The sequence below is a fragment of the Mytilus edulis genome, chromosome 9 (genome assembly GCF_963676685.1).
Source record: "Mytilus edulis chromosome 9, xbMytEdul2.2, whole genome shotgun sequence".
NCBI lineage: Eukaryota > Metazoa > Mollusca > Bivalvia > Mytilida > Mytilidae > Mytilus > Mytilus edulis.
Window position 1 is genome coordinate 39,920,600 of NC_092352.1, and position 15,809 is coordinate 39,936,408.

The following is a 15,809-nucleotide window of genomic DNA, read 5'->3' on the forward strand; positions in this document are numbered from 1 at the left end:
TGGTAAGTCATCGCCAATCTGAAGCACATGAGTTTGAATGTCCTCACGGCTTGCGTCAACTCTTCCTACTATTCGTGTAAAACAGCTTCCAATCTAATTAAGTTATCAATTATGGTTAAGCATGTCAAATTACTAAACATTGGTGTTATGTATACCATTTGGGTTAAAAACGCTTTCAAAACTCCTATTACAATTAAGCGTCCACTCTGCGGAAAAGTTCATGACGATTTGGGTCCTGTATGTTGAGCTCATGTACCAGTTTGTCATACTGCCCATATAGTGATTGCCTTGTACATTAGCCACTAACTTATCTCGATTGATCGGCGCCCTTTGCCGTCAACACCTTCTTAATCGTCTGCTATGCTCTTTTAAAGCTACTCACAGTTAGAAAGCCAGTCGTCTGCTATGCTCTTTTAAAGCTCGTCGCAGTTATTAAGCCAGTCGCCTGCTATGCTTTTTAAAAACTCGTCACAGTTATTAAACCGTCTCTTCGGAGCTATATTCACCTTGCCTACGAATGCAACTCCTCTATGTCCATGAAGATATTGAATAAATGTACGAAAAATATAGAGATTCCATGAACTTGATGAATGATAACCAAATAAATAAAAAAATGTGTCCATGTGACATAGATAATGTCTTATCTTGCATTTTACCTTATAAGGGGCATAACACAAAAACGACAAGAGTCACGCAACGGAAATTTGGACATGACATGTGTTTTGGTAATGAGCATTGTGTATAATTTTTATTATTTTTCGTAGGGGAAAACTAATTTAAAAGTTAAAGAACTGCAAACGGACAAATGTAATACTTAATAACCCTCTGCTGCAGCAGGTCATAAAAAGTTCAGACATTTTGATCCTGAAAATGTACATCACCAACCGATTCCCGACTATAACTTATAACTCTTCACGATCAGGTCCATCTAGTCTTGTCAGTATCGGGCTAAGATCGAACATAGTTTATTATGTCTAGCTAGTCAGGTAAAGATCGTGTCAAAATTGTAAATTGATTGGAATAATCGAATATGTATTCAATTAATTGTCGGTTGGAGTCGTGATGGTATCATTAAGGAGTTGAGAATATTCGGGTTAAAGTCATTATAGTCGTATGGCGGTCGGGTAAAGTCGTAAGCAGGCCTCCTTAAGCATTTTGGTTAAGCTTGGTCTAGGAAATTGGGGCAATTAAATTATCGAGTTCATCTTATCTGCAGTGTGAACCTAGTTTGAATAACTTGCCATAAATCGCAACAACTTGCAAACACTTTTAAGGATCCGTGAAACGTGAGGCATATGTACATTTTATATATTGATCTATCAAAATATTTCCTATTTATCAAAATATTTCCTATTTCCCCATCAAGGACTTTAAAACAATCCGCTAGTCTCGTATACTGCTCGTTAACAAATAGCAACAAATCGTATTAACCCGTAGATCGATTTCATGAAACGATTCATTGTTGTACGATTTCTTATGGTAAGCTTATGATTAGTTTACGGATAATTACGAGTGTATTTAGGTGAAGCCAGAGTACTTCACGACTAGATATGTATAATAATCTATACGTATTGTTTACGATTTGGGGAAAGATATGAAAATTGCGAAACCGTAATGACTTGTTAATATAAGTGAATAACACGTAAAAAGGTCGAAGCTATCACGTTGAACCTTCGATAGGTAGTATCATTCCGTAAAATACTCGTAGTAATCCGTAAATTGCCCATAAGTTAGTCATACTTATTATCAGTAACTAATCGTAGAATACTGCGTTAAATTCATCATTATACCTCGAATTCATCCGTTATATATATATATATATAAAATAGCTCGTATAAACACCAAAACTACACTTGCATTAGTAGTTAAAGTTGCCAAATTATAGATGTAAAGATGGCTTCGACTTTCTATTAATTAGATTATTATCTAGTATCTTACGCTTGTATAACAAAATTATTACATATCTACTTGATCATGTTCGTATTGTGTAACTGACTTTATTAGATATGCATCGATGTATATTGAATTTTGACGATGTTTATAAAAGGATTTACTCAACCAACTGTAACGAGAAATTTTAGTAATACTTAAGTTTTAGTACTGCAACCAGAGTTCATTTTTTAAAACTTTAATGGTCCGGAAGAACACACACCTAAATTATATATCGATGGAAAGAGGAAAACGTGTATAATAAGAAAATTTGGGTCGTAAAAATCCAGAGTGGTCACAATTTTGTGAAATTGAGGTCAAAGGTCAGACCTAAAAATATCAACATTTCAACCACAAGGACAAAAAGGAGAAATATTCTGATATTTATTCAATAGAATGCTACAAAAACGATTCAATCATAAGCATATGGTATGAAACGATGTTGAAACGACAAATTTGACTACTTATATGAAAAGCTGCCATTAAAAAATGGCGTTGATTTGGAACCTTCTGATTTTTTTCCATTTAAGACATAGCAAAAGAAGAAGTGGCCTTGACCTTTTCACATCCATAAACTTTCATATTGTGTATAGTATTTCACTATAGTATATTACAGAATTATTTTCTAAAGTATAAAACACCAGTTTATCAAACTATTTCAATATTTTTTTCTATCTTTGAAAAAAACAAAATTCAAGCGCTGAAACAGTGTTTTTAATTTTGCATCTTAAAGGTTGTGTATTTTGTGAAAATTAGTATCTAGTTATAGATAAACACATTTTGTATTTGCAAAGTCTAGACAGGGCAGTTATAACACAAACTATACTATAGTCACACGAGGCGAATGCGAGGTTTTAAAAAAATGAGTGTAAAACAAAGTCAGTTTGGTGCATGAACATTTTTTTAGTGGGATAATCCTGGTAAAAAAGTTAACTCATTAATTTTTTAAGGGAAGGATGAAAAATTATACAATGCAATGCCAATTTTCTAATGTTGTAATTCAAAATCAGTCATGGTCCTTGTATAACTTTTAAAAGTGACACACAATAGCTCAAGTATTCATAAAATAGGGACATGAATCAATCTCTTAGTCATCATATGCGGATTCAGTACGCGTATTAGCATTACAAGACACTTCCCTTTTTTATAAGAACAAGTTCGGCGTAGGACAGAGTTTGTTCAAAGCAAACACAGTTTTTGAGTACAAATGCTATCTGGAGCGTAAATACCGTCATGATTCGGTCAAACTCGTCAGATATAGTCTTACCTTTGCAAAGGAAACACAAAAGAAATGTGAGTACAAAGTTTCGATCAATGTTAGTGACCCATATTCCCATATGCATATGCATGATGTATCTGCACTGCCAATCCAAAATGTAATGGGGCGAATGTTGCTACAGAAACGATTGATTTTGAAATAGCCATCCATTTACGAATTTTTGTTATCTTTAGGGACAATATACGGTTCAGAAGCGCCTTTGTGTTAATTTTATCAATTAACTAACAAATGAACTTTTGAGCGTTGGCTCCGTGTCGAAGACCGGACCGTGACCTATAATGGTTTACTTTTATAAATTGTGACTTGGATGGTGTGTTGTATCATTGGCACTCATACCACATCTTCCGATATCTATTAACAAGCTATGCATTTCCATAGAAATACCAAAACGAGGACATAGCTCATAAGAGCACTGGTGGCAGGGTAAAGTAATTGTTCTTCTTTTAATGTATCCTTAATATTTTCAGACACACCTTGGTGTAATTCTGAAAGTCTTAACATAGACTTCAATTTTCCTGCAGCAGATATGGCATCCCCTAAATTGAGTTCAGAGCTGAACTCTTTATTTCATATCCCTTGGCCCCACTGTGTCTGAATTGTAAGGTGTCACAATGTAAAATTGATCGGTATATATAGAGGATGTGCTACTTGAGAAAGGCTTTTTTTTTTTATGGAAGAACAAATCACATCACTAACAATCGTTATTAATGAACTGACAGCAAGTTCAAATTCTAATTTTTCAGTAACCGTTTTACTTAATTGCACAGGTGTTGACTTCAATAAGTACTTGGTTATGCATGGATAAATGATTACTCACATTAATAAGCACAACTTAAAAGACTGTCAACACGTTTAGAGGACTCAGTTTTGCGTAGTTTTCTGGGTTTTTTTTAAAGGTTTGTCTTTTACATAAAAACCCTGTTTTCATATCCAAACTACAAGGAAGAAACTGAGCGCGAGATCGTATAAAAGTGTCAGGTTGTGAGGATACATGTCGATCAGTTTGATCACATGTATGGATTTCTGTTGTTTTCTGTTGAAATGTGGTCACTTGGTCTTCTCCCGACCGGCAGTAAAACGAAGTGGGGCGTCCGTTTGGCTGTGCGGGATGTATCAAGTTCGCAGTCACGTCCGGTCAGAATGGGGACGTTAAGTCCGATGCCTCGTGTAAAGGGAGTGTCACGTTCTTTGCATGTTAAAACCCTTGAATCAACTCTTTGAGGAGTCCGAAGGTGGCCTGTTGCAATGGAAAATTTCTGTCCCAATCCAATATACCATCATTTTCCAGTGGCAGTCTAAATTTTCCCGATCATCATCCCGAATGGCCTCTATTATGACAAAACCTACCTATTGTTTTTATTGTTAACTTGTTCTCGTCCTGAACATGCATGAAATATTTGTCACTGGACGTTAAGCAACCAACAATCAATCAATCAATCTAATTTAAAGACGCACCAATTTTGCCTTCTGGTGCAAGTCTCATAACATCACTGATGATTCGCCCACGGAAAGCAGAATATTAAGAGAAGTTGGTTTTAGCATCACCTTGTCACACACCAAATCTCTGCGAATCTTCAATAGTACTTTTCCCCCGACCACTTGCATGCATATTAATTGCTCTGAGGTTAAACATTGACATACAATGTATTTTCACACAATGTCAACTATAGTCATTATCCGGAAAAACCTCTTATCCGAAGGATTTGGTTAACTTTTATATAAAGTCAAAATTTTATTAACAAAAATATAACTTATTTACAGAAAATACACGAAAGAACTACTATATATATTCAAATCACTCAAAAATAAATTAACTTCTCCTACAAAATCTACATAATCACATCGAAACTATCAAATTGATGGTGAAGGAAAATATAAATGGTGGAGCTGATTGACGGATAGGAAATTTCCGTAATTAAAAAAGGTACAAATGATGTTTTTATTTTTGAGTTTTTGACAAAATTGTTTGGAATTTGCCCATCAAAATTTGCATGCAGTATCGCAATAATATGTTTTGTCCTCTCAAATGTCAAATACTATTTTTGAATCATATGTTTTCTCGTTTTCAAAGAAAAACGCGTTAAATTTCTACCTAAAAAACAGCTAACTTTAAGTTTGAAAGTTTTACTTGGAGATGGTATTATATTTACGTCTTCATCATTCCGATGATCCTTGATGATATGTGCATAGAAAATATTTACGAAAATAGCGGGAAATTTAACCAAAAAATATATTTTTGGATTTTAAGGCAACTACCCAAAACCACAAATTGTGGGGTATCCCCATTAAAGGGATAAAATACAAAAATGTGACCATAGAAACTTTTTACGACCCGACGGAAATTAAAATATAGATATTATTCTATCATTTAAAACAATTTGCAGCCGTGTGTTATTCCGGACCATTAAACTCGTTAACTAAGCGTCTTTTTCGATGTCAGTTGCAGTACTATTTGTTTGTAGGTAGGCAATTAGTTATAAATGCTTCTAGAGTTTGATAATAATATTGATTAATTTATTTTGGTGGAAAGGATGTTTTTATTTCTCCCTAAATTATCTCCCAAATGCTACTTGTGGTGTTTGTCGATGCTGAATTCCTGCACACATTATTGTTATAGAAGCAATATAGAAAAGTTGTCACTATACATAATGCATTCATGACTTAAATATTAGTGAACACTTGACTAATCAATTAATATTCATAAATTGAAAATATAAATTTTGGTTACATATATGAAACTGGATCATGGTTATACCTGTATATTGTGAGAAATTTGATATTTACATCATATATATGTCAGTAGGTGTTGTTAACACTAAAAGACAAAAAGACTACACTAAGTCTACAAAACATTACACAGAAAAATCAAGATTGAGCTTCAGGAACTCCACGAACACCAACTAGCTTCTATACGTGCAGGTGAATAAAGCATATCCAAGCATAGGTATTTCCAATAACACAATGTATAGAAAAATTAGAAAAAGCAATAAATTATACAGCTTATTTAATTAACTGTCATATAAATACAATAATATTGATTTATCCTGCAATAAAGCGTCGTATCACACATAATGAATCCAGGAGATTTCACTCTACTGTAATTCAATACGTTACGTTTATCGCACTGCCGGACCACTTTGAATTTGTATATTTCTTGCAAATTACGTATTGGGTGAACGTCAGTGACCTGTAGTCCGTGTAGTTCGGATTTCGGATATTTTCTAAGCGGATTTGGTGGAATTCGATCATATTCACCCGAAGTTTGACCATATTTTGTTATGACTAGGTACCGTTTAAAGGGGCATTAGCTTCGAGATATTAAACAAAATAAAATGATTTGTTTTTTATCAATCGTTTATGAGAGTAAAGTAGCAAAAAATAAATCGCTTTTAGCAATAGTTTGGTGAAATTTTATCCAATGCTAAATGATGATTTATCTCTAATGAATTATTCACATCCGTATACAAAGTTCAAGCACAGATATCAATTAAAAACTAAAGCGAGTACTAGTGTTGAATATCTGGAGATTGATACATGTTTACAAATGTATCCTGTGTTCTTAAAACCGAACAATATATGACTGACTTAAAAAATAAAAAAGGAACCACAAATTTTTTTTTTATTGAATGCGCCATGATAGAAAAAAATATTTTGACATTTGTACTCCTCACGTCGAAAGTAAAACGTATGGCATTAATACCCGGTTTTGACTAAAGAAAAAAAATTTTTTAGGACCTATTTCAAATTTGGACATGCTATTCCAAAATGCATCAAATTAAGAAATATAAATGAATTACATAAGAGTTTTCGTGAAATGACGCCACTATTACGTATTAATGTGCACTTTATTATAAAAACAAAGAAAAACTGTAGTGTTTATGCAGTCATTTGTTTCTTTGTGGAAACGTCATACGCAGGCAAAATAATCAAAAATAATTTAAGAGAAGTTTTATTACAACTATTGACACATTCTAACCAAAATTAAAGTTGTGTCTTGGTTTGGCACATACTTTTCAATCTAGAATGAAATTTAAAAAAAATGAGATAAACAAGAACATACATAGCAATCTAACATAAAATATACAGTTTGGCAATGCTGTTTTAATGGATGTTGCTTACCGTGCAATTATTTTTATTTTCTAAATGCCTTGCATCTAAGTGTAGAATAAATGAGATAGATTTTCAATTTGCACAAAAAGTGTTTAAAAAGTTAGGAAATAAAATTTCTCAAGAGTATTAAGCCGCGCGTCTCCATGGAGTTCCTCATTGCAATGTATCGCATATTTAGTATCTCCAGCATACGGGGTATATATCTCCCAATTGATACAATATTGCCGTGCTTGCATTTCCTATCATGAGTTTCTTGATAGAGGGTTGTTGTTCACAAAGAAGCTATTAAACCAAGAATTCCAAATAGTGAAGTTGAAATTATCCCTTCGTAAATTTTACGGACGCCATCACGAGTTGGTTGACCGTTATGGAATAACCGTTTCACAAATGATATCGGATATGTTCCTTACGTCGTAACTACAATCCCCTTCCCTTTCTTGAACGTGACCTGCCGAATTAAACAATTTACCATATTTGTTATCACACAATCAACACGACGGGTGCCACATGTGGAGCAGGATCTGCTTACCCTTCCGGAGCACCTGGGATCACCCCTAGTTTTTGGTGGGGTTCGTGTTGTTTATTCTTTATTTTTCTATGTTGTGTCATGTGTACTATTGTTTGTCTATTTGTCTTTTTCATTTTTCGCCATGGCGTTGTCAGTTTGTTTTAGATTTATGAGTTTGACTGTCCCTTTGGTATCTTTCGTCCCTCTTTTAGTGAATACGGGGCCTTGTATGTTTGCTGATTATTAACAAGCACTGATTGGATGCCACTGCTGGTGTATGTGTCTTCCCCGAGGGTAGCAGGAGTCCAGTATTCATCACTGTCGTGGTGACATGAAATATCCTTTTTAATTCACTGTTAAACTATTAGAAATACGTAGATTTTTTACAGGCAAAAGATTGCCTTAGCCATATTTGACAAAATCATTCTGAATTTTCGGTTTTTAATGCTCTGTAACTTCGTTTTTCTTTTAACCCTCTACAATTGTAACTGTGTTTCTTTAAGTGACACTGATAATTTGTATGAATACGAAACACTCGTCAGGTATACTCCAAAAACCTTCTACAATTGTAACTGTTTTGCTTTATGTAACACTGATGAGTTGGGTGTAGACGAAACCCTCGTCTGGTATACCCATTATAAACCTTTACTATTTGATGAGTTTTAACAATATCAATAAAATCGGAATTAAATCAAGCGTAATACGCAACTGTTGAAACAATTTTGAAACAGCGATTTGGTTGAAATTGGCCTGATTGACATCTGCAACAAAAATTATGAGTTTTTATCATAACTTGGATTGTTTTAAATAATCATTTTGGTCATATCTTAATTGTCTTTACCCATTTATACATTTGTAGTTGATAACTTGGTCATTATGAGTAGTGGTGTGTTCAAATAATTAAAAAATAATAACATATGCTATATAACAGTATATGAGTGTTTGTCAAATTGCAAATAAAATAACACTGAGAACTTTTAAAAAGATTTTTTTAACAAACAAATTAGCAATTTTATTTTTTATACAGCAATTGGTTAATTACTCCGGTTTAAATAACACCCCGCCCTTGTAACACCGGGATAAATAAAATTTCGCTTAACAAATTAATAAATAAAATGTTGCCAAAATAAAGAAATAATGGAAATTTGTAGAAAAATACAAAAAGCAAAAAAAATAAATTAAGGAAGGAAATAACACAAAATTTTTTAATTTCCTTCCTTAACTCATTCGCCCCCAAGACATTTTTGGAAAATCAGGCATTTTCGAAAATTTGCAAACATATGCAAATTATATGCAAATGAGCAAACTCCTGATGCTGTAACTGATGCTCATCTATTAAACTACTTATTGGGATTTGGGGGCGGATGGCATCGGTGGGGGGTGGGGTGGGAGGTGGAATATTTTCTCGTGGGTTTGAACCCACCCCCAGTGAAAAATGGTAATTTTCCGTCTATTTTCCGATTTCAAAACGACCTTGAGAGGTGAACACTGACACGACTGTGTTTTTTTGTCATTCAAGTATTACCCTATAGTTACAGTAGTCCATTCATGCTAGCTGGGAGTATATTGGACTATAGTGTCTTGCTTGGGATTTATTATTGTCAAGTCAGGTCTGCCTAAATGTCCGTTTTTATGGATTTTTGACAAAACGGTGACCTAGATTTTACAGACTAGATTCCTATTGGCCATATTATACCTCGTTGTGTTCCTATACCACCTATGCATGCATATATGATAATAGTTTTTGCCAACAGTCACTTCCAGTTACGTAGTGGCCATCAAAAGATGCCCACCCCCACCTGATTTTGGCTACTTTTCATGTTTTTCCGATTTTGAACTCTTAAACGGCTTCCAAAGTGCAATATTTTCATGAACAGACATCTGAGAAGAGTTGATGGACCATGAACTGCTTGGTTGAAGTCCCTGCTATCATGACAGTTCAGCTGGGGCAGTTCAAAAAAAGTATGGAGGGTCATACGGGCCATCAAAAAATGGTTGTCGCCATCACGCCTACAGGCGGGATTGGGGGTTAAAGGGTTAAAGAAAAAAGTATTTGACCATGCGCAGCAACATCGATGTTGAAAAACTTTTACTCTGGACATTTTTAAGTTCCATTTTTCCATTTTACATCCTGGTTCAAAAATGAGTTAAGGAATAGTTCAAACGAAATACATTCGTTATCTTAGTGTCACCAAGGGTGTACCGTATTTTACAGCGTTTTTGAAAATTCAACATCCTTAGATTGATGACGATTTTGATAATATAACCAATTTTCCCGAGAGAAAGTTCACGTTCACTTATTTGATATTGAAACTAATCCATTCAAGGGCTTTCAAGGGGCCAGCTGAAGGACGCCTCCGGGTGCGGGAATTTCTCGCTACATTGAAGACCTGTGGGTGACCCTCTGCTGTTGTTTTTTATTTGGTCGGGTTGTTGTCTCTTTGACACATTCCCCATTTCCATTCTCAATTTTAAGTATTTAATAATATATTCATGTTTTTTTATTCATAACATACTCAAACGCTTGTCTCATAGTTCGATTCTGTGTGTGTTTCATTGTCGTTTGTTCTTTTTGTTGCACTTCAGTGTTTCTGTTGTTTCGTTGTTGTCCTCTTATAGTTTATGTGTTTACCTCAGTTTTACTTTGTAACCCAGATGGGCTTTATTCAATCGATTTAATACTTTTGAACAGCCGTATACTACAGTTGCTTTTATTAATATCGGGTTAAATGACCGTCGGTTGTGTTCTGAGGTAATTACGATTATTAACTACATATATGGTGTCTAGATTACAATTCACATAATATGTTAATACATATGATCAAGTTTGTGCATCTTCAATTTTTTATTTAATTTTTTTTTTAATTTTGATATACGTTTAAGGTAGCTCGGGACTATTCGAAGTTTCTATCAGAAGTGCCGTAATATTTGTTTCTTTTTATTATTTACAGAGAGTGAATCTAATCGATTGAAAAAAAACGGGTCACGGACCATTTAAGCTCAAAATTTTACATTCAAACAGGTACGTAAAAGGGACCATTTTTCAATGAAATGATTGTTAAAATAGAGGTTTTGACATATTTTTATCGGAATATCAAAAAAACGTTCTATTTAACTTGATCCAAAACTATAATATAAAAAGCTGCAATAGAATGAGCAAATGAAAAACATAGGTCACCGATAGAAGGAAAAAAATATTTTGCCTCAACACCCACATTTTGGCGGGAAAATGATGAAATTGGGTGAAATGTAATTTTGAGCCTTTTACTCTTCAGTTTGATATTTTTGATATTTATGTTTTACGTTCTCTAATTAATCACGTTAATCACCTAGCACTTGCGCTGTTTGGTGGCTGAATTTCTAACGAAAGCTTTATTGAATGAGTTTACGGCAAGTGGGAACATAATTGCGAATTAGTGTACCGAATAAGTAATTCGACATCCTTAGATTTATGCCGATTTAACCAATCCCCCCGAGAAATTTTATGTTCACTTGTTTGATATTGAAACTAAGCCATTTCGGTATCTTAATCATATCATGTTTTTCTTTAATTTTTTAAGTTTCATATGACTGAAACATATTCTAGCTTCTTTTTTTTTTTTTTTGCTAATGTATCTACTGTAGCAACAAAAAAACATTAATAAATGTGTATACTATGGATTATACCTGTAGTTCCTTCTTGTAATTATAGGTCTTTTGTTTGAACAAACACCCCAAACGATACAAAGGTCCAATATAATATGTTTCAAGGAAAACAATATTGACTTGTTAGGTCCTCTTTTATCCCGAATTCAAATTAAAACGACATTTGAAAAGAATATTTGATTCGTTTAGAATGATTGATGTGTTGTTGCTTATTCAAGTTTTAATGTACAATTTTCAATTTGTAATAATCTTTTAATGACAGAAACAATCAATCCCTTAGTATTTTCTTACAATTAGTGTCACTTTTTTTAATTAGTCGCTACTCTTATGTGACATAATAGGTAAAATTGATTTCTACTTAATATCAATACATAGTGCACAATTATATTCAATTGGGATTTATGACATATACATGAAATGAACAAAACGGCACAGTAATTTATACATCACAAGAATAGTAAAACTACAGTAATGAATATACAGATGTACATTACACGCAGTTGGTATTGACCAGGACTTTTGTTATAACTTAAACTGAATAACTGTATAACTGAATACACGATTGACATGGCAGACATAAATTTATACATAAAAGTTCTCTAATAAACAGGAAACTTTCTTAAAGCTATATAATTTGTCATATATGATACTTGAATAGGTATCTTCATCGATTTGCAAAATTATTTTGTGCACATCAATCAACGGAATTTCATGAAAATAATTTCGTTTTCTGTCTTTTTTATTCTATATTAGCTGGAATTTATTATATTCCAAAAAATTAAAAACGTTTGAAATGTACATGTATAGTATGTAGCAATACTGAAAATGGATTATAGGTGATAAAGAAGTACAAACATCTAATAAGCCGTAAAAATTCTAAAATATACTAGGCAAAAAAAAAAAACGTTACATGCTTATAAGATCATTTAAATTTTTTATGACAAAAAAATGATAAAAATTTGATGGAATAGTTAGCTAACATAATTTTGAATAGAACAATAACAAGTGTTTTTTTTTTATTGAAAACAATATTGCACATTTTCGGACAATTTTAAAAGGACGAGTATAGAAACCGGGTTAACATGTCAATACCTTGTATGACCACCTCTTGCATTTATGACCGCCTGACACCTCCGTCGAATAAGACGTCGAATAAAATATTGAGGGATGGTTGTTCCATTCCCTGAAAAGTGCTGTTCGGAGCTGGACTAGCGTTTCCGGGTGGATTTTGGCTATTTCTGATACGTCGTCCAAGTTCGTCCCAAAGATGTTCAATTTGTGATAAATCTGGAGACATTGCTGGCCAAGTCAACACTCGAATAATATGGTTACAAATGTAATCTCTAAAAAGGTCATCGAAATGTGTGCCACGTGACAACGGGCATTTTCCTGCTGAAAAATGTGGTTATAACGATGTCTTCGGGGAAACGGGAGAACAACTGGAGCCAGAATTTCGTCCCTATACCTTGTTGCATTTAGGTTACCAACGATTATTTTGAGCTCGGTGCGTTCCTTGTAGGTAATTCCGCCCCATACCATGATTCCGCCACACCAAACCGATCGGTTTCCTGCACGCACGCATCAGATAATCGTTCATTGCGTCTCAAGTAGACACTGGCTCTGCCGTCGCTAAATTTCAAGTTGAATTTAGATTTATGGGTAAAAAGAACATGTCTCCATGTTTGCCTATTCCATCGAATCCGTACCCGTGTCGATTGAAGTCGCGCCATCCAGTGATGCTGCGTAAGGATAGGTCCCTTGAACGGACAGCGAGCTCTTACACCAACTTGACGCAATCGGTTACGAACTTTTTGAGCAGATATTCTGTTGTTATGTCTTCCGTGGGTTTGGTAGCACTCCACAGTTAGATGTGTAGTTTCTCATTTTGGCTCCTGTGGATTTTTCAAATATGAGAGCTAGTGTGCAATAAAATTCATTTTTGGATAGCTGAATATTAAATAGCCTTTGTATTGGGTTTATATGAACATTAGGATTATGTAATGTATGTAATATAAGCTGTTTTCTGTATGACAGTCCGTATTTGCATGTCCCTACCGTACATTGGTCCGGCAATTATTGTAATGGTTTTTTTCCAACTTTTTATCGCACGAACTTTGTGATTGGATTTTACGAAAACATGAGGCGAAAGACACACATTTTTTATTTGATCATTAGGAAGATTTAAGAAAACAGTTTTTAAAAAGGTATCACTCAAAGGCATTGAAATTCTAGTTTGATCCAAATTTTGGGGGTATATGTGACATGTCCACCCCCCTTTTTGCAATATTTTATGGTAAATAAATGCAGAATGTTGCCATGGATACACATAAAAGGAATTAATTTTCACTCTTTTAACTTTTGAAAATCAAATCTATGGAATTTACTGATTACATACATATGCACATGTACAACACAAACAGTTAGGTTAATGTATTAGAAATCCAGGAATAGGAGATGATAAAACATTTTGTGGCTCATTTTAAATTTTATTTTCTAACTGTGGAGTGCTACCTTTGTCGTCCAGTTTGTGACTCGTTTACAAATCGATTCCGGAGATGAATGATGAGATGTGTTTGTCTTGATGTAACGTCATTTCACGTGACCTGCCACTACGGGGCGATCATTTCTTGTGCCAGTATCTCTAAGACGAGTCTTAAGCCTTGCAATAGTCATTTTAGAGATATTACAATGATTTACAACCTGCACTTGAGTCATTCCTGCTGCCAACACCCCGATAGCTCGTTCTCTCTCATTTTGGCGTAGACGGGGCTTTGTTTTACGTGTAACTTTTTTAATTTTTAATCTTTTGTTAACAATCGTGTTCGATTCCAACTCTATACAGGTAAATTTTTTGAAAAATGGTTTATTTGTTTGAAATCAGAAAATGACGTCAGGTCATTTCCGATATTTTTATAAATGAGTAAATGTGATAGATAAATAATTCAGGTTACTAGTTTTAATCATGAAAATATCTGAAATTAATATATGTGGTATTTTCAAATTGAAAATCAATGTGAAGTTTCTTTTTTTGCCTGGTATATTAATATAGCGTAGGTGAAACGATATCAATTTCATGGTGCTACAGATGATGTTGAATTAAGCAAAATTATTTCCTTAATGTCTTATTCGATCAATTATACATGCATTTGTATAAACTGTTTCATTTTCATTTAGTTTGGATTATTTTAACGTTAATAATATTTTTATCCATCGTCAACCAGTCAATAGACTGGTAATATTTATGGTACATATTCTGAATCCCCTGCAGAATTGCTCTTGCTACAGATGTACAAGGTAGTTAAAATTAGCCTGATCAAAGATTCTAAAATGTTTGTTATGTATACGTTAAAGTAAATTTTCTATCTTGCTATAAAGAAGTAATCATACTGGCTGTTTATAGGATGTACTGCTCCACAACTCCCCCATGTCATGAGAAGGTTTGGCGCCCGCTAACATGTTAAAACTCGCCACATGTCGTTTGTTACTTGATATCATCAGTTACCATCAGTTCCAACCTAAAATGAGATGTGCACATAAACAACATACATTTGCAAGAAATCTAATAGCACCCTGGGCTTTCTAAAGAAGAACCTGAATATAAGCTCAACATTCATTAAAAAGCAAGCATATAAGTCCCTAGTAAGACCATCACAAGAGTATGCTTGCTCTGTTTGGGATCGATACTTACAACATGACATGGATAGCATTGAAAAAGTTCAAAGGAGGGCTGCGCATTTTGTTACCAACAAATAAAGAAAACCTCAAGAGTTGGTAGCATGTTACAACATCTTGAATGGCGCAGTCTCTCTGACAGAAGAAAAGACTCAAAATTGAACACGAAACAATTGCAATACCTAAACATAATAAACTAATCTCACAAAAAAGACAAACGAGACATCCTAATTCGAGCAGCTTCCAAATTCCATTCTGCAGTACAGAAAAGAATCATATTAACCAAGAACTATTACCAACTGGACCAACCGGATAACATTGTAAATTGCACTTCAGTAGACGCTTTCAAATCTTCAATTTTAAAGCATCAATATTTCTTAACCAATTCATCTTACTTAATTATACAAAACATTTTTTTTTATTTTTCGATTTTTTTTTAAATTGTATATATCAATCTATGTCTTGTTTTTAGTTTCCTCCTGTGACATAATCTTCAATTTAATCCATTATTTTGTACATGAATTAAGTTTTCTTGTTTTCATTATGGTTGATCTTTCATTTGACCAATCCTGACAACCCTTGTTGTATTAAACGGCAATAAAACCGACTATCTTGAAAACTCAATTTAGAAATAGAACATCTGACATAATTAGAATAAAGATATAT